This window comes from Pteronotus mesoamericanus, unplaced genomic scaffold, assembly GCF_021234165.1.
Source record: "Pteronotus mesoamericanus isolate MK-2021 breed Mesoamerican mustached bat unplaced genomic scaffold, CSHL_Meso_final scaffold_651, whole genome shotgun sequence".
Classification (NCBI taxonomy): domain Eukaryota; kingdom Metazoa; phylum Chordata; class Mammalia; order Chiroptera; family Mormoopidae; genus Pteronotus; species Pteronotus mesoamericanus.
In genome coordinates this window covers 42057198-42077627 of record NW_026555325.1, presented here as the reverse complement: position 1 = coordinate 42077627, position 20430 = coordinate 42057198, and the positions used below count along the sequence as shown (strand labels likewise).

The following is a 20430-nucleotide window of genomic DNA, read 5'->3' as shown; positions in this document are numbered from 1 at the left end:
TAAAGAAGTTAAAAATAGAACAACTGCATGATCCAGTAATCCCACTTCTGGTATATATACAAATGATATAAAATCAGAATCTCAACTAGGTGTCTGCTCTCTTCTGTTCATTGAAGATTTTTAACAATATTCAAGAAACAAAAACAACCTATGTGTCTGTCAATGGATAAATGGATCAGAAAATGTGGTATATATAAACAATGGAATATTGTTCAACAGTAAAATAGAAGGAAATCTTGTCATTTGCAGCAATACTGATGAAACTGGAAGGCATTACACTAAATGAAAAAAACAGACAGAGGAAGACAAACACTGCATGGCCAATTCCACTTCCATGTAAGATCCAAAAAAAAAAGTCAGACTTACAGAAACAGAGTACAATGGTGGATGTCAGGGGCAGAAGGGTAGGCAAAGAAGGGGTGGGTGGAAATGGAATAGGGTACAAGGGGTTAAATAGTAATAAAAATACATGAAAAAAAGGAAAACAAGAAACTATAGAAAAAACAAGATAATCAAAAAATAAAATAAGATAAAATCTACCCAGAATCTTAATACCCTGAGATATAAATAAATAAATAAATAAATAAATAAATAAAATGAATAAGGTCTCAGAATCTAAAGTATATATGAGTATAATTCAAATTTGAAAAAAAAAAGGAGTGAAACGTCAATGTTTTCATTAAAAAAAGGTAAATTTGTGAGGTGATTGATGTGTTAATTAAATGGGGAAGTCCATTCACGATGGTAAGTATATCAAATCATTACACTATGCACTTTAAATATATTTACAATTTATTTGTTAACTATACCTCAGTAAAGCAGAATAATAAATATTATTGACTTCTCTGAACAAAAAAAATAAGTAACAATTGAAGTCATGGACAAATGTCATGTAGGCAACATGCATGGAGCAAATGGCCGAGGATGGAATCTTAGGAAACACTGAATTCAACATGTTTTATAACTAGGAATATTCATTACATGTTACACTAAGACAAATGGTATTCATATTCAACAGAAATATCTTTTAAGTACTTTTGAAACTCAAAAGTGTTAATAAGGGTAGCTGAAACAAACTATACATATATCAGAATCTGGAATAACAAACAGACAACTTCGTCTTTTCTTTCTCCCCAGGATCCTGGCCTTGTTTGGGCTTGCTGAAGAGAGGGCATGGTTCTGTTAAGTGTCATCTTTTGTGTTGCTGCTGCCTTTCAGGTTTTGTGTCTCAGCTACTCTGCTCTTTCAGTGGATCATCCACAGCGCCCCCTAGTTGGGAACAGTGGGAAGAGAATGGGAGTTCCACTTTCATTCCGTCTCTTTTTGTTTTTTAGGCCAGAGAGTCACTTTCAGTTTCTCTTACCTATTTTCTTTTTCCTAGCTTTCCAATCAGTTCTCTGAACAATTTCTTCCCAGCCAGTCTTCCGACTACACTCCGTTCTATGAAATATTTGCACACTGTAATTCCAGGTGCTGGGACAAGGAAATTTCATTTTCTCCTTAAGTGTAAGGTCAAAGGTTAACTTGGACAATTGCCAAAAGAATCTCTGCATTGCTCTGCGCCATTTCCTGCCGGTACAGGGCTCGGAAGCAGGCCAAGCCTGATGGAACAGGAGAAGGAAGAGAGGTCTGCAAAACAGCTGAGTACTGAAGAAGGCCAGAAGTAGAAAACTGACAATTTGTGACTAATGTGTGAATCTTTGACTACTCTCTAAACATATTAATCTCAACCATCTAGCTGAATAAATAAATACTATGTTGAAATTAAGATATTTGGTCTAAAAATTACGAATACTGTCATTACCAGTTTCTGGAAACCTCCTTAAATATAAAACGGTGCTTGTCAACTGACTACTATTTCGAACATACCCAGTTGAAATTTGGTTCCTTCTTTTCGACCATCTTTTTCATCACTCTGTTCTGACTTTCATCTCCAGTTAACCGATCTCAGCTAATCTTTTTTCCTGATGGTAGTGAGAGGAAAGCATTAGAAGCCTGTGCTACTACACAGTCATCTATTATCAGCTGAAGATTTGGCAGATACAGAGGGGGAAATCGGGCTGTGGGGTCTTTATCTGACCTTCACTGTTTCTGACTATTTTAGGTTAGAAAAGGTTTCAGAAGTTAGGGCTATTTCACGCAGCCTTTCATAAATTCTGGGAGAGTTATGCAAAACAACAAAAGCAGATTTCATAAACAATGGGGTTCAAATAATATCCAGTGACTATTTTCTCCTCTTTCCCTAATTGTTCAAAATGTTCACAGTGTTAAATTTGAATGTCAAAAATTTATAAATATAACTATGTTTCTAGAGATGAAAGAAATTTCATGAAATCCTGAACCTCAGATTGGAGAGTTCTCAGAGGTAATTTATCTGATTTAATAACCTTGGATAAGATGTAAAATAATAAGCAGAACAATCTTGTGTATATACTCTAGTATAATCTTTGCTAGTATTTTACCAAGAATAACTGGTCAGGAGTTCTCATTTGACTAGGACAAACCTAGTTTTGATTATCTTTATGGTTCCAGCTATGTCCTGAATTGTATTCTCCCCAAATTTCATATTTTGAAGCCCTAACCTCCAATGTGTTGGTATTTGGAGTTGGGGCCTTTGGGAGGTAGTTCGAGTTAGATGAGGTTATGAGGTTGGGGCACTCATGATGGTATTTGTAGATTTGTGAGACTAAGATAAAAGAGAAGGTGGCCATCTATAAGCCAGGGAGAGGGCTCTCACCAAAACCAAAACAGCCAGCACCTTGATCTTAAATTTTCCAACCTCAATAAATTCAAGAAAGAAATCTTTGTTGTTTAAGCCATCCAGTATATGGTATTTTGTTATAGCAACATGAGCAGATTAATACAGGGTTTAGGTGGAAAAATAACTTGCTTAACAAAGGAGTAACCAAGATCACCAAAGATAATTTAAATTATGCCCAAAGTTACCTTAATTATGACTAGAAGAATACAGTATCATATTGAGGCTCATTGTAGGTTTTCTCATTCCATCAACTCCCACATTTAATTCATAAACAAGCTTTATTAGCTCTATTGCCAAATGACCATACAGTAACTCCAACCATTTTTTTTTCATTCTACTAAAGCCACGATCATCTTTCACCCAAAAAGTTCAGTAGCCCTGCCATGTGTATCCCAGCTTCATCTCCGGGCTGATTTCCCCACAGTAGCCAAAATGGACTTCTTAAAATATTCACCTGTTTAAAAATCTCCAATGGCTTTTCACTGTACTTAAAGTAAAATCCAAACTTCTCACCCAGTTTACAAAGCTTTGCATTATTGGGCCCTCATTACCTCTCCATTTCTCCGCTTCAACTTTGCTGTTTCCTCAACTTGCCCAACAATCTCATTCCTGCCTTAGGACTATGGTGCTAGAATCCTCTTCTTGAGATCCTCTTCACTTTGATCTTCACCTGGTGGACTCCATCTTGTCATTCAAATCTCAGTTTAAATGTCAGCTTTTCAGAGAGATTTTCCTGACCATCCAGCCTAAAATAAGCACCCTGTCATTCTTTATCACACTACTCTGCTTTGATCCTGCAGAATATTTATTGCTGACTGATATTTTGCTTACTTACCGGTACTTCTTTATTTATTGAATGTAAGCACTATGGGACCCAGAACTGGTGTGTCTTACTCATAGCTCTACCCTCAGCTCCTAAAAGGGAGCCTAGAAAAGAGTTATTTACATACATATTTAAATGAATAAATAAATTATATAATTTCAGACTATGAAAGAGTTCTACCTATAAAAATCTATTTCTATCATCTTACAGATTACCAGAAATTTCTAAAATTAGAATCATTTCTATGAATACAACCCTGTTAAAATGTAAACATATAAGTAAAATAGCCTACTAAAGTATAATTATCCATTAAAACCTTTATATAATAGGTTTATTTATTAATGCTACATTTATTTTTTTATGGAAGGGTATTTGCTACTGTTTTTTTTTAATTTATTTATTTTTTCAAATACATTTGTCTCTGCCTTCCCCCCACCACTTTCCCTTGCCCCCTCCCTCCCTCCTTCAACTCTTCCCCTTTGGTTTTGTCCATGAGTCCTTGCTATATGGTCCTTGACTTTCCCCTTCCCTTCCTTTTCCCCCACACCCCTCCCTCCTTCCCTCTTGTCTCTGTTGGTTTCTTTTCCTTTCAGTGTTGCTGGTCTTATTTTCCTTGCATCTTTGTATTGTTGGTTAGATTCCACTTTTAGGTGAGATCATATGGTATTTGTCTTTCACCCCCTGGCTTATTTCGCTTAGCATGATGCTCTCAAGTTCCATCCATGCTGTCGCGAACTTTAGTAGTTCTTTTTTTCCTTCTGCTGCGTAGTATTCCATTGTGTATATGTACCATCACTTTTTGGTCCAGTCATCTACTGATGGGCATTTAGGTTGCTTCCAACACTTGGCTATTGTAAATTGTGCTGCTATGAACGTTGGGGTGCATAGGTTCTTTTGTATTGGCATTTTGGTATTCTTAGGGTAGAGTCCCAGCAGGGAAATCACTGGATCAAAAGGCAGTTCCATTGTCAGCTTTTTGAGGAAATTCCACACTGCTTTCCACAGTGGCTGCACCAGTCTGCATTCCCACCAACAGTGGACTAGGGTTCCCTTTTCTCCACAGCCTCGCCACCACCTGTTGTTTGTTGATCTGTTTATGATGGCCATTCTGACTGGTGTGAGGTGGTACCTCATGGTGGTTTTGATCTGCATTGCTCTGATGGCTAGTGATGCCGAGCATCCTTTCAAATGTCTCTGGGCCCTCTGTATCTCCTCCTTGCAAAAGTGTCTGCCCAGGTCCTTTGCCCATTTTTTGATTGGATCGTTTGTCTTCTTGAAGTGGAGTCGAGTGAGTTCTTTATATATCTTGGAGATCAAACTTCTATCTGATGTATCATTAGCAAATATATTTTCCCAAATGGTTGGCTCCCTTTTCATTTTGCTGATGTTTTCTTTAGCCATGCAGAAGCTTCTTATTTTTATGAGGTCCCACTTGTTTATTCTTTCCTTTATGTCCCTTGCTTTAGGAGACATATCAGTGAAAAACTTGCTGCGTGGGATATCTGAGAGTTTCCTGCCAATGTTCTCCTCTAGGACTTTGATGGTGTTGTGACTTATATTTAAGTCTTTTATCCATCTTGAGTTTATTTTTGTGTATGGTGTCAGCTGATGATCCAATTTCAATTTTTTGCATGTAGCCGTCCAGCTCTCCCAACACCATTTGTTGAAGAGGCTATTATTGTTCCATTTCATGCTTCTGCCCCCTTTGTCAAATATTAGATGCCCATATAGATTTGGGCTTATTTCTAGACTTTCTATTCTGTCCCACTGGTCTATGGGTCTGTTCTTGTGCCAGTACCAGACTGTTTTGAGTATAGTGGCTTTGTAGTATAGTTTGATGCCCAGTACTGTGATCCTTCCTACTTTATCTTTCATTCTCAAAATTGCTGTGGCTATTCGGGGTTGTTTATGATTCCATATAAATTTTTGAAATGTCTGTTCTATTTCTGTGAAATACGTCATTGGTATCTTAATAGAGATTGTGTTGAATCTATAAATTGCTTTGGGTAGTATGGACATTTTGATGATATTAATTCTTCCAATCCATGAGCACGGTATATGCTTCCATTTATTTGTGTCTTCCTTAATTTCTTTCTTCAATGTTGTACAGTTTTCTGCGTACAGGTCTTTTACCTCTTTGGTTAAGTTAATTCCTAGGTACTTTATATTGGGGGCATATAAGTTTACAATGTTTATGTCTTCTTGATAGATTCTTCCTTTAAGTATTATAAAGTGCCCCTCTGGGTCTCTTTTTATGGCCTTTGTTTTGAAATCTACTTTGTCTGATGTAAATATTGCAACACCTCCTTTTTTCTCTTGCCCATTTGCTTGGAATATTTTTTTCCACCCTTTTACTTTCAATCTGTGTAGGTTTCTTGCTCTGAGGTGGGTCTCTTGTAGACAGCATATGTGTGGGTCATGTTTTCTTATCCATTCAGCTACCCTGTGTCTTTTGATAGGGGTATTTAGTCCATTCACATTAAGAGTTATTACTGATAGAAACTTACTCATTTCTTCTCTTTGTACCTTTGTTTTTCTCTTTCTCACTCTTTTCCTTCATCTTCTTAAACCAGTCCCTTGAGTATATCTTGGAGTGCTGCTTTGGTAGAGATGTATTCTTTTAGCCTTCTTTTGTCTGGGAAACTCCGTATTTCTCCTTCTATTTTAATTGAGAGCCTAGCTGGGTAGAACAGCCTTGGCTGTAGGCCCTTGCTTTTCATGACTTGGAATATTTGTTGCCATTCCCTTCTGGCTTGTAGTGTTTCTGTTGAGAAGTCAGCTCCTAGCCATATTGGGGTCCCCTTGTATGTTACTTTCTCCTTCTCTCTTGCTGCCTTGAGGATTCTCTCTTTGTCTTTGATAGTTGCCATTTTAATGATGATGTGTCTTGGAGTGGACCTCCTTGGGTCCCTCTTGAGTGGGGTCCTCTGTGCCTCCTGGATCCATGAGACCCTTTCTCTCCTCAAATTAGGGAAATTTTCCATCATTACTTTTTCGAGGAGGTTCTCTATTCCTTGCTCCTCTTCTTCTCCTTCTGGTATCCCTATTACGCGGATATCATTGCGTTTCAGGTTGTCCTGCATTTCCCTAAATGCCTCTTCATTCTTTTTGGGTCTTTTTTCCATCTCTTTTTCTTTCTAGGAGCTTTTTTCTACCTTATCCTCCATCTCACTGATTCAATCCTCGGCTTCATCCAGCCTGCTTTGGATTCCTTCTACTGTGTTCTTCAATTCAGAAATGGTATTCTTCATATCTTCTTGTGTCTTCTTGATAGTTTCTATGTCCTTTTCCAGGTTGACATAGTTTGTTGTAAGATCCTGATAGTTTCTCTGCAGTTTCTCATAGTTATCTTTGAGCTGGCTGAGCTCATTGAGCTTCCTTAGAACCATTGTTTTGAATTCAGTATCTGATAGTTCCCTTGCCTCTATTTCATTTAGCTCTCTCTGTGGGGAGTTCCCTTTTCCACTCATTTGGGGGGAACTTCTTTTTCTTGCCATTTTTCTGAGAGTCTATTAAGTAATTTACTTATTTTTTTTATTTATTTTTGCTTCTGCTTCAATTGGGCTGTCTAGATTTCCTGACTTTGTGGATTAAACTTCTATGGTTGTAGGTGGGTCTTCTAATTTATTTATTTATTTATTTTTCCCTTTACTTTTCTTTCTGCGCCTGCCTCTGATGATGTCAGTTGTTGACCCTATATGACCTTAGGTCATTTGTTTGAGCTTTCCCGGAGTCTATTGTCTGTGTCTGACTCCTGCTTTGGGCAGCTCTGTGACCCCTTCGGCCATGATCCACTATTTCTGTGGATCCCTCTGCACTCTCACCACGGCTCCTTGAGTGCACTCCCTGGCCAGACAGGATCCCCCGTCCACCTGGGCTCGCATGTGCTTGCCCCCACCCAGGGGGCTTATTGGCAACCTTGCATACTCGTCTGGCCTCCCAGGCCGTCAGGCACCCCGGCACTGGTCAGTTTAGCGTCTTCTATTGTGTGCTTTCCCTGCTTTTGGCTCTTTGGGTGTGTTGCCTGCCTTCGCCAAATGGAGACTATGGAAATGGGAGGAAGTCAGCTCCAGGACTCTCTGGTTAATCCTGTCTCCAGTTTCTCCTCCAGGGACTCTGGGCAGCTCTGTGACCCCTTCGGCCTGGGATCCACTATTTCTGCGGACCACTCTGCACTCGCGGGCCTGCACAGGTCAGTTTTCGCCTGTCCTCACCGATCTGTGCGCTCCCTCGCATGCCCCGTGAGAGCCAACATGAGCAAGCCCTCACCAGCCCACGCAGGTCCACACACACTCTCGCCAACCCTCGCCGGCCACTAGGCGCGAGTGTGCGCGCCTGCATTGGGTGGTTTTGGACTGTCTATTGTGTGTCTATTTTCAGCTTTTGGCTCTTTAGGTGTGTGGCCTGTTCCCATACAGTGGAGACTAGGGAAAGGAGAAGGAGTCAGGACTCCCTGGTTCCTCCTCCCATTCTTTCCCCAACGCCTCCGTCTCTAGTCTCTCCTCAAGGCTCTCAATGCAGCTGTGTGACCCCTTTGGCCAGGGATCCTCTATTTCTTCCAGCCAGTCTGCACTTAGCCCTCCAGCTCACACATGCAGAAGCTGTGTGCAGAGCATACAAAAGGCAGGTTAACTGATTCCCTTATACCTGAGCGAGATTGTAACTGCAGAGTGGGAGGTAAGTTATTGCCAGGGCTCCACCAGCCACTGTCTCAGTTCTCTTCACAAAGTTTTCCTCACCAGTCTTTTCCCAGGCACCAGCCCACCCTGCTGCTGCCTCTACCCAGAGATCAAGGAGGGCGGCTGCCACTGCAATTTTTGCGTTGGCCCTTTAAATGTCTCTTTGCATCCCCAGCCGCCTGTCTCTGGCAGAGAGCGCCCCTAAGCTTCCCAGGGTTGCGCTTTGTCTGTGCGTTTTCCTGGTTTCAGCTGTTCTAGTCTAGGGGTCCCTGTTTATGATTCAGAGCCTGTTCTTCTCAGGGGGAGCTAACTGGCTGTTTCAATGTCCCCCTGGTGCTGGTGCCCGTGGGCACCCAGCCCCCTGTCTTGAGCCTCCACCGCACTTCTCACCTGTTGGGATGTGTAAGAGTTGATTCCACTGTCTGTCCGCAGCTCCAAGGCTCCTCTCCCTCTATTGTTCCATTGTTTTCCAGGTGATTTCTCCACTATTTAGTCTCAATTCCAGTCTGGTCTTGGGAGAAGGTCAGTGTGACTCCCATTCACTCCTCCACCTTCTTAGCTCCCTATTAATGCTACATTTTTTAAAAAAATTTCTTCAACACAATGGGTTGTTAAGAGGAAAAAAAGTGTGAAATTTAGATGTTACTCCCCAGAAAGAGGAAATAACATAATGCAAAGGTCTTGAGTAGCTAAAGTACATCATAGAGGGAAATGAGTGAAGGGGCCACCTAAGCAATAATGCTATATTATTTCTGCTCTAAGAAAAGTGTATGTACTAAATAATGATGTGAACCGAGGAACTCAATTTTATATCTCACTTTTTCTCTCAAGTGCTAAGTTATCTTCTCAATAATCGGCTACCATCTCTGTGAGTCAGGCAGGTTGTATTGTGCTTTCAACACACCACGATGGAGGAATTAGGACACTCTGCCATAGGGTTAGTCACTGGTAGATCTGAGATGAGGACACAGCTCTTATTCTACAGGACCCATTTTGCATACCTAGATCAGAAAATTCTTACTAAAAATTCTATGAGCTGATAAAATTATTGTTTTCTACAGGCAGTGTGAGAGACATAGGGGTAGTATTTGAAGGGAAGCAACTTATAGCGATGAAGCTATTTAAAAAACATCAATAGCTGCACCACTGGCCTCCTACCCTACTCCACCCACCTCCAGAATGTTGCTTGTATACTTACATCATTTAATTTCACTTTGCTTTGTCATTCATTTATTAAACATTCAAGAAATATTTACTGGGCACATTTGAAGTGGCAGGCATCTCTCTGATTGCCCATGACATGGGACAAAAAAAATTAATTCCTTTTATTTTACCTTATTATAAAGGTATTGTAAAGTATGCAAACTCCTAATGGCAAAATGCATTTTTTTAAAACAAGTGCATAGTTTCTCCCCTTTGGTAATTTCCTATTCTCAGTCTGTCACCAAAAGAGTATTTGTTGAAGTTAATGAAATTTAATGCGGGGACCGGGGTGTGGGGGGGGGGGTTGGTAGAGGTGGAAGGAGGTATAAAGGCGATAAATGGTAATGAAAAAAAAACACAATAGAAAAAGAGAAAGAAAGAAATTGAATTGAATGGGACATGTTGGAATGGAATTCAATGTGTTCTGATCCCACACCCTGTCTTATGCTCTCTAGGGTATAAGTAGCAAACAACTGAAATCAGAAGTCAATGTCTCTGAAAGTATGATATTTGGACCATAAGCATCAGAATCATCTAAAATATTTGTTAAGAGTTAATATTTTAAACCCCAACATGAATCTACTAAGTGGAAATCTCCTGAGAAAAACAGCACGCATCCTAGAGATTGTTAGACACATTCAAGTTTAAAAAACACTGCTGTAAGCCTCAAGTTACAGCCAGAGACAATAAAACAATATATTCCACTTCTTCTTGAGAGGGCAAACTCAATTATAAATTATTTTGGCATCTCTTCAGTTGACTCAAGTTCGATTGCTAGTACCTGATAGACAAATTTTATATATATATATAATTTATATATATTTATATATAAATCTAAATTTACATATAAATTTATATATATTTATTTATATAAATATATATAAAATATATTTTTATTTTTCATGGAGGGCATAAATATATATGAAGCCACTTTAGATAAATCCCTGAAGTTCAGATATTATTTGAAGTTTATCAGGCAACTGATTGAGCCATTCCCTTTCATGGAAGTTCTGCAAAGAACAGTCTTTCTCCAAAACTATCTAGTGGTGACTAACTTTGATTCTTTTATTTCATCTGAATAATTAACTCACACAATAGGCTTTTTGATCTAAATATCTCTTAACAATTATTCCCATTTCTGTTTGACTTTAATGCTGAAAGATTTGGCTGATTGATGCCAAGTAAATATATTACCATTATTTTTAATACTATAATTTCAGTTATTATAAATTTAATTGTGAAATCAGAACTATATTTTATTGATAGGAACACTTGTTTTTCCAAGTGAAAGTAACTTGCATTGTTATAGTAATTCTGCCTCAATTACCTTGCAGTGCTTTTTTTTTTTACTGTAATGTATCACCTTCTCAAATGATTTGTAATCTCATCAAGGCATTTAACTAATGAAATACTTTAAATTACTTCCCCAGATAATGTCAGAACATAATGACATTAAAATGGCCCTATTATGTAGCCCCACTAGACTTTTATTTTAATCCTCCACTTGACTGTTTGAAAAATAAAAAGGAAGAGTACTTCTATGGATTAAAATATAATTCTCATGAGGCTCTATTAACAACACCTTGTTCCTGTTTTTTAAATATTTTTAAAAGATTTTTGTGTTGTGTATGTCTTCATTATGCCTATTTATTTAAGGCTGTGTACTTTCAAACTCACCAAATTTATTTCCCCTACTCTGAAGAAGAAAATACCACTCCAAATCACTGAAAAAAAACGTTTTAGCCCTAGTGTTTTTTATTTTACCATTTGACAGAGATTCAAATTAACCAGTTTTTATTTCACAGGCTAATCTGCTTTATATGCTACTTTATTTTATCCCTTCTTGCACTGCAAATGATGTAGAAGCCCAGGCCACCTCCCAAATAAAATCAGTGATATTTAATTAATTCTAACATAACTGAAGAAGTGATCAGATTTGAAGCAATCAGAAGGATGAATTTTTTTATCTAAGGTTCACAGAGTTTTGAGCCATCCCCAGAATCATATCAGCAGCCAGAATTTTAGGAAGACATAGTGGCATTGGCTCCATAGCTGCCTTACTCACAGTGCATGCCCAGTGCCTCTGTCGGCCCAGCTTCCTACTCCATACACTACTCTCAGCCTTCTCCCCAAAGACGGTTGCTGAGAGGCCAGGAGTGCCTAGGACACACAATGTAGAACACCGGAAAGGGAAGAACCGGATGGCTGTGAGGGAAATCTAAGAAGCAATAGAGTGGTAAAAGAATTAAATTTTACTAAGATTCAATCAGTTCGACCAGGAGAGGATGAAAGACAATAGTTTCTCTCTCCTATCCCCACATTTACAGGCAGACATCATCAGGCTATTTTTGCAGTGTTGTGAAGGGACTCTAAAATGAGAAAAGCTGAAGGCAGAACAGGCTGCCTCACACCTTTTAGGTGAGGTGATTTGAGTGGGTATCTTTTGGGAATCTTGGTTGAAGGGATGGGGAGAATTAGATGGGTTTAGCAAATATAGGATACCCGTTAAACTTGAGTTTCAGTGAAAAAAATGAAAACTTTTGTACTGTATGTTCCATGCACTATTTGGGAAATACTCATACTAAAACAGTATTCATTGTTTATCCAATGTCCATATCCAATTGAACATCCTGTATAATTCTCAAGGAAGAGCCCCTTGAAGTCTGAGTGATCTTAAGCCTCCCATTGGCTTCTGGGAGGGCATACAGAAGGAAAGCAAGCCTTTTAGAGCCTTGTAGTGAAAGAAGTACAGGGAAAAGAGCCTAAAAAGAAGTAGTAAAAGAGTCCCTGGACAAAGATAAGAGAGAACAATGAGACAAAATACCTTCTAGGAAGTTTATTCCATCTCATCAAAACAGGAAGAAGATGAAACCTGTCATCTGATCACTCAGCAAGCAGATCTAGTAAGTATGGGAGAGATGGGGTTGACCCAGAGGAGGTGAAGTACTTCAAAATTTAGCACAATCTTAATCAGCTTACTACCACAGGTAATATTGCCCCAGAATTTGCAGCTTCTCTAAACACTACCAATTTGGAGCATAACTTTATAATAATAAATCCTTCCTAAGGAAAAAAAAAATTGTTCAGCTTCCTCTCTGAAGCTTGCCAAACATCTAGCCGAGTAGTCAGGTGAAGTATCTCTCATGAACAAGCCTCACGCAAGGTTTTAATCTTAAGCAGCTATTTTCCCCCTGGTTCTTCCTGTCAGGTGCCAGGGAAAATCTGCTGCATAGAAATGTATTATTTTATTTTTAATTTTTTAAAACCATAAATGTTTATTTGAAATTATGAGATTCATGGGTGATCAGTTTGAATTTTATTCAAATTATTCTTCATCTAGAAATACCAAGCTTTTTAATTTAATGACCCGTGTTCAAATAGATTGAATTAAATGCTCCTGAGATTCAGAACTTAGAAGTCCATATGTCCAGGCAAATAATATTATGACATCCCAAATCTTTTTATAATTTTCACTAGGGAAACATTAATAAACTTTGGTAAACAATAAGTTACAAAAAACTTAGCAAAAATATTATGCTGTCATTCATCATTTAATCGTCTTAACAAAGATTAGCTTTTATTGATTTTTCTTCTTTTATCTCACTACAGACCCTTTGCCAGAGACACTGACTTGTCTTTCAGGAGCTCAAAAATCAAGGGAATATTAATAAATGATGTTAGATTACGTTCATTTTTATACAAATCAGAAAACTTATTATATGACAACAATGACATTGCAGATCAATTAGAAGACAGACAATAAAAGAAGCTGAAAATTAGTTATCTTTCAGGAAAAAATACTAAATCTCTACCTCACAAAAAGGTTCACCTTCTCTTTTTGGTTCACAATGGTCTTCTTGAATCAGATAGTTTTTAAGAAGTCTCTGACTATCACTGTCCATGGGCTCCAGATTTGTCCCCAGGAAATCTCACCTTTGCCCCAGTGTTGGTGGAAGTGCAGCTTGCTTCTATTAGGAATCTCATTCTTCAGCAATCAGAAAGGTGCAAGGCCAGCTCCAGCTTCTAGCCTCAAGACCCTTCCGGCATGAGTCAGATTTAAACCTTGGAGTCCCTCACATCCTAAAGGACACAGACAAACTTTACACTGGGTTTAAAGTAAAAGGGAATCATCCTCCTACCCATTACCTTCGCTGGGGACATGGCCGGGGAAGGAGAATGATCCAACACACTGGGAACTCTCTTTTAAATCCTCTCAACCTCTTCAGCTTCACCTCTTCTGTGGATGTGATATATGAATGTGTGATAGACTATTGCTAAGAAAATCCATTTTGGGCCACACCATTTACAAGTGCCACGTAGGTTCTCAAGCACTTCACCTTAGAACGTGAGAGTCCCCAACAATGCTGTCAGTTTTTTGACCTCTCCTGCAACTCCAAGACAAGATGTGACATTAACATTTTGTTCTACCATTAACATGCAAACCACAGCCTTGTTTATTCTAATTCCTGTTCTCCTTACCTACTTTCTGACGCCCCACAACTGATCCAGAACCATGTTTTTTATAAAATACCCCCCAAAATAATTATCTTCCTATCAGACAGGAACCTGACTTTCCTTTATTTACATTTTCCTTGCTCATAGTCTTTTCCAAATGGTTAAAAAAGAAAGAAAGAAAGAACTCTTTTGGAAAAAGTAGAAGAGGTAAAATTGAGCTACCAATCATAGCATTTATTCTTCACAGGCTAGGATAGTATGAGGAAATCAGTTAATAGTCAAATTAATGAATTGTCCCTTCCCATATGAGAAGTCAGATCTTGAGCAAAATGACTTGTTCAAGCTCACACAACTAATTAAAGATAGAGGTGTCAACAAAACCTTCCTGGGACCAAGAAAATTTCTAATGAATAGGATAAATTATGTTCTACTTTGTCAATGAGTTAGGAAACAATTTAAATAATTTGGGAAGTTCAGATGGAGGCAGACCGGAGGGGCGCACTTGTGAGCCAAGGAATGCCAAGGGTTGCTGGCAGCTACTAGAAGCCAGGGAGAGGCAAGGAAAGAGCTCTCAGAGAGAGCATAGCCCTGCTGACACTCTAACTTTGAACTTCGAGCCTCCAGAAGTGGGAAGAGAGCTGCCATGAGGCTTCCTGCCTGTGGCCATGGGGGTGAATCATCTTAAAAGTGGGCCTTCCACTCCCAGGCAAGCCTTTGCATGACTACAGCTCCAGCCAGCACCTACCTGGGAAACCCTGAACTTGACCCCCAACAAAGCTACTTCCAAATTCTGACCCACAGAATCCATGTGATAATAAATATTCATTGTTTTAAGCCATAAATAAATAAACAAATTGGGAAGTATTAAATATATTACTCTCTTGCTGATTTGGAAGCCATTTTTTAAAATAGTAACTCTGGTTTCTTGCATGAGTAAGATGTTTACAGCAAAATACTCTATCAATTTTAATGAGACAAGTACCCAGCCTCCTAAGTCATCCAGGTTGCTTGATCATGTCAATCACCTTTGTGGGCAGATAGCAAAAAAACAATAATAATAAATTAGAGGCATCATTTCTCAATGAACGTAATAGTCAGGACTTTGAATTCCTGTGTTTTGATGGAAGCACATCTGACACAGTTATTAGATTCGCTAGTCAGAAGAGAAGAATTTCCATAAAAGTTTATTTCTCTTTTGGGGAAAAAAAATTACTGCCTACTATGTGTTCATCCCTGTGTTAAATAGGGTGGGAATTATAAGGGTGAATAAAAATATATCCTGCCTTATGAAAACTGACATTTTTATTTTATAAAATCAATATATTACACATATAAAAGCGAAAGTGCCAAGATAAAATGATATGGGTTCAGAAGATGATTCTCAATAAATATTTTCTGAATGAGTGGATGACCACTCTTTGAAGAAGATGACATTTGAAATGACATTTGAAAATGAGTAGAATGTGAACATGCAAAGACTGAAAAAAGACCTTAAATCAGAAGGACTAGCGTTAGTACAGGTAAGTAGGAAAGCACAGAAAATAGGAACTATAAGTACAATCTGTGCCTCGCACTTCATTCAGCACCTTACAAATGCTAATTCCACCATCAGAGTATGATGTTTTTATCCTGACTTTACAGATGCTAAGAGCTAACATTTATAGAATGCTTATTGTTCACCAGGCATTGTTCTTAAGACATATGTATATATACAGTCTCACTTAATCTTCATAACAAAAATGTTATGTGAATAATATGATCGTCTTCATTTTCCAATAAAGAAAGTAAGGATCAGATAGAGGAAATCTTGCCCAAGTTCATGCAGTAAATAATGAGGAAACCTGGTTACAATTCCAGGTCAGTTTAATTCCAGAGCACTTGATTTAAATTTCTGTTATACCCCTCTAGAAAATAACAAGTTCAGTTTGGTCTGAACAAATATAAAGAGTAGTCCAAAAATAAAAAGGTAAGAAAAGTAAACCATGGCTTAAATGTTTGGCAATGTTTGGGTTTTATTCTATGGACAACAAAAAGTTATTAAGTCTATTTATAGGTTCTGAGTTTTAAAAAAAATCGTGCCAAGAATGATTATTGCTTTTTAGACTAGATGTTAAAGAGCTCAGAAATGCACTTCATGCTTGCCTTTGCCAGGTACAGGAAAGGCAGACTCTGTGAAAAAGGTTATTTATCACAAACTTTGCTTAGTGGCAGGGGAAGGGAGTGTGGCCAGTGAGATCCTCAGAAGGCTTAGGAAAAAGGATCAAAACCGGTGGCCCACCAGGCAAATCTTGGAAATAAATGTGTTTCATTTGGTTTATTCATTGTTTAAATTTTCACATAAAAATTTGAATTTCAGGCTTTTCATAAATATTCAGCAGTTTCACAATACCATAATGCATGGCAGCGTTACCCGGAGCCAAGCAGAGACTGCCCACATTGGGCAGGTCATGCTCTCCAGCTTGCCACAGTCCCTAAATCTTTTTGTGTTTTTGTTTTGTTTCATTTTGTTTTTCTGAGAATAAACACTTTTACTACATGAGTGTTGTTTTTTTTTTTAACATGAGCTTTAAAGAAAGGAGGGAAGATGATATATTTGTCTTCCCAGGCCTTAATTTTCCTCAGACAGAACGCCTGCTCCTTGCCCTCTGGCACACAGCCATCTGCCAGGCCACACTCCTCTGGTCCTGAACTGATGCATGCAAGAAGCTTGCCCTGTTGAAACTGCTCCTCTAGAAGACTGCTGATTTAGGCATTCTTTTTCCTTTCATCCTATTTCTTCTGAATTTCTTTGATCATTTTTTCTTTAAGATCTCTTCCTCTGCAGGAGTCAGCTTGGCCCCCTTCTTGAGACCCAGGAAGAGTGCACAGTGGGATTTGTACCACTGTCAGTATGGTGTGCTATCAATGAGCATGACGCAGTTCTTTACTAGGGTCTTGGTCCAGACCAGTTCATTGTTGAATGCATCATTGACAACATCAATAATCCTTGTTTTGCATGTAAAACACTCTGAGCCCCAGGAGAAGTTGCCCACGTCCAGCCTCAAGGCTCGGTACTTCTTTTTGCCTCCCCTCACACAAACTGTGTGTATAGGTCAGGGGTCGACCTTAGTATAGGCAGCAAGGCACCCCAGCTCATATTTTTGCTTCATGTGGTAGGGCTTTCTCTTGCTCCCGGTCTTGCTGTGCTTGTGCCAGTTGCCCCAAGAGACGCCCATGGCGTGGTGCCAGCTAGAAAGAGAGAATGCCTCTTTATGTGTTTTTATTTATCCCTTTTTTATCTCTTTTAACTTTTTACCATTATAAAATATTTCAAACATACAAAAAACAAATAAAATAAGAAAATAGACACATATCTACCCAACCCACCACTTGATTTAATACACTTCATCGTATTTGCTTGATATCAATGTTTTAATTTTAAAAATGTAAATGTTATGGAATTTCTAAACATTGTTTTTGGGAGTCAAAACTGCTAAAGTACTTCAGAGAACAATTTGGTCATAGCTAATAAAGTTCAAGATCTTCAGACATAGCCATATCTAGCAATATCTACTGTAGAAAAACATGTATATGCAGGAGACAGATGACTCCCTATTCATTTACAATCAGCCCACTTCACTCATTTATATTATCTGCCTGGCATATATCTGCCTAGATGTTGTATTTGCAACATCTAGGTTTAGATAATGGTGAGATATGAATTTTTTTATTAAATTCACTAGAAAAAAATGTTATTGCTCAGAATAGACATTTCAAGACTTGAGTCCAAGGAAATGGAATTTGGAATTATTTCCTACATGTGTAGCATGAGAGTCCCAATATCAGCTGTCCTTGAACCACTAGTTCTATGTACTTTTAATTAGTTTTAGATGGAAGACTCAGCATTTCATTTTTAAAGGATTCAGTGGTCAAATAAATTTGAAAAAAAATTGAGTTAGACAAATCCATGGATTTTTTTTTCTTTCAGGACTCAGCAGAACCTTTCTATTAAAATGTGAATTGTGACTTTTCAAAGGATAAACTATCCATCTTTTTTCTGTGGGACATACACTGGAAAAGAGTTAACATACAAGTCCTTTAATTTGCCTTGTATGACCTGATAAAATGTAAGCAAACATCTGTGTATAGAATAATCACATATTTTGAGAGAATAATCTGTCCACATGGTTTTTAAGGAATAACTATGATCTTTTCTATATTAGTTCTTTATTGCTACTGAAACAAATAACCACAAATTTGTATCTTAAAACAATATTCATTTATTATCTCACAGCTTCTGTGGGTTAAAAGTCAGGGTACAATGTGGCTTTTGCTAGAGCTCTACTTAGAATTTTACAAGACCAAAGCCAAGGCCTTAGATCCTTTCTAGAGTCTCTAGGCATGAATCCACTTACAAGCCCATTCAGGTTGTTGGCAGAATTCAGTTCCATGGAGTCCCCATTTCCTTCTCTCTGGCTGCCACCAGGGGATAGCAGTGAATTCTTAAGGTGCCATCTTATTTTCCTCTACTTATTCCCTGTTGCTGATGTATTTCCTTAATTGCCACTCACAATCATTGGACCAGCAATGTCAGCATCACCTGGCAACTTGCTAGGAATAAAATTCTCAGCCCCCTCCCCAGGCCTACTGAATTAGAAATCTTGGAGAGGGGATGAGATCCAGAGATTTGTATATTATTGTTTGGAAACCACTAATCTAGGATTACAGACCAACTTCATAAATGATATAGATTCAAAATATTTTTTTCCTAAGCATTACTAGCTGATGTGTCTCCCACAAATCCATATGTTGAAGCCCTAAACCTACTCTTCAGAATGTGACTGTATTAAAGATGAGGTCTATAAAGAAGTGATTAAGATAAAATGACGGTCAGGGTGGGCCCTAATCCAATCTAACTGATATCCTCATAAGAAGAAGATCTGCATGCCAATGAGAGAGGCCTCAGAAGAGATCAGTCCTGCTGGTTCCTTGACATGGGACTTCTAGCCTACAGAACTGTGAGAAAACAATTTCTATTGTTTAAATCATCCAGTCTGTGGGCTTTTGTTAAAGCTGCCCTAACAAACAAAAACACTAAGTAAAATATATTATTTTGAATTATTCATATCGACTTCCTGCTCCATTATTTGGATGATTTATTCCAATCTATACTATTTTGGTTTTTTGTCCTCCTTTGACCTGGACCCTCTTTCAACTTGTCTAACTGCTCTCTTGCCAATACCAAGCTCTGTGCTGCCCCTCTGTGCCTTTCCTGTCCCATCTTTCCTGGAAACACCCAACCGCAGATCCATCCCACCTGCGCCTTCTCTGCTCTTCTGTTACTGTGCTGCTCAAAATGAATCAGGGATATTAGTTAGCCTGTCTTTCTAGGTTCTAAGTCCCCTTAAGCCAGACATTGTGTTTATTACCTGACCCATATCAGTTGTGGGTTGAATTTTTTTAAAAATCTAGATTTGAAAAGAAATATTTGGGAAAATCAATGTGTCATTATATACAAGAGGAACACAAATGAAAACTTTCCAGAGTAAAGGAAATCATACAGAAAACTTTACACAACAGAGAACATGAATACGATTCGGGGATTTCTCCAAATCAAACTTCATTGTGAACTGTGCAAATAACTGAACATTTGCATCTGCTGAAGCACAAAAAACCAACAAATTTATTGCCATGAACTGAACAGCTGAGCTCGTAAGGTGAGGACACACTGTGAATTCTGTGAAAAAGTTTACGCTTCACTGCTACTGAAATGTCAAGGATAATTAAACAACTTACTGTGGTTTTTCTTAAGCTCAAATTTAAACAATAAAAATGTTAATATTAGTTCAAAAATTCAAAAATAAAAGACAAATATACACAAAATTAAGAGAAAAATCTGCAAAATAAAATATTCCATCAAAGGATGAAGTTATAAAAATGAGACTTGCTAAAAGGTCATGCTGAGATTATTTAATAAGACAAGCTTTTCTGAATGTTCACACTTCAAACATGAGATCTTCACACCAGGAAACCACCTCTAGATTCACGGTTTAAAAAAGTATGCTAATCCAGACATGTAAGTAGATATCAGGGGAGAAGCTAAATTCATTACTTATTTCATCCTGCTCTTGGCTTCTGGGGAAAATGCAGTAAAACATTTTCTATAAGGAAATTAAAACTGTTTTCTGAATACTCACTTTCCTTGTACTCGGCCTATGACATTTGGATATACATTGATGTGAATGTGTAAAACGATATTTGATGAAAAAGAATAGCAAATGTCTACAGAGATAGTATAGTAGTAGTGATCTAGAAAGTTGCTCATAGTCAAGCAGTAATTAAATGGCAGGTGCTACCCTTGCATTTCCAGAGCTTCTTTCATTCCACTCATTTATTTATTTTATCCATTCATGTGACAAACATTACTATACACCTACTATGTGCCAGCCTCTGGCACATAGTAGCATGTGTAGCATGAGAACTTCCAATCAAGCAGGCAAAAAAGGTGATCTCTGACTTAAGGTGATTCA

General features: G+C 38.2%; 1 pseudogene; it reads right to left on the bottom strand.

The window, feature by feature from the left end:
- Window positions 1-1512: 1512 nt before the first annotated feature.
- Window positions 1513-17136, bottom strand: LOC129061916 (40S ribosomal protein S8-like; annotated as a pseudogene).
- Window positions 17137-20430: the final 3294 nt, after the last annotated feature.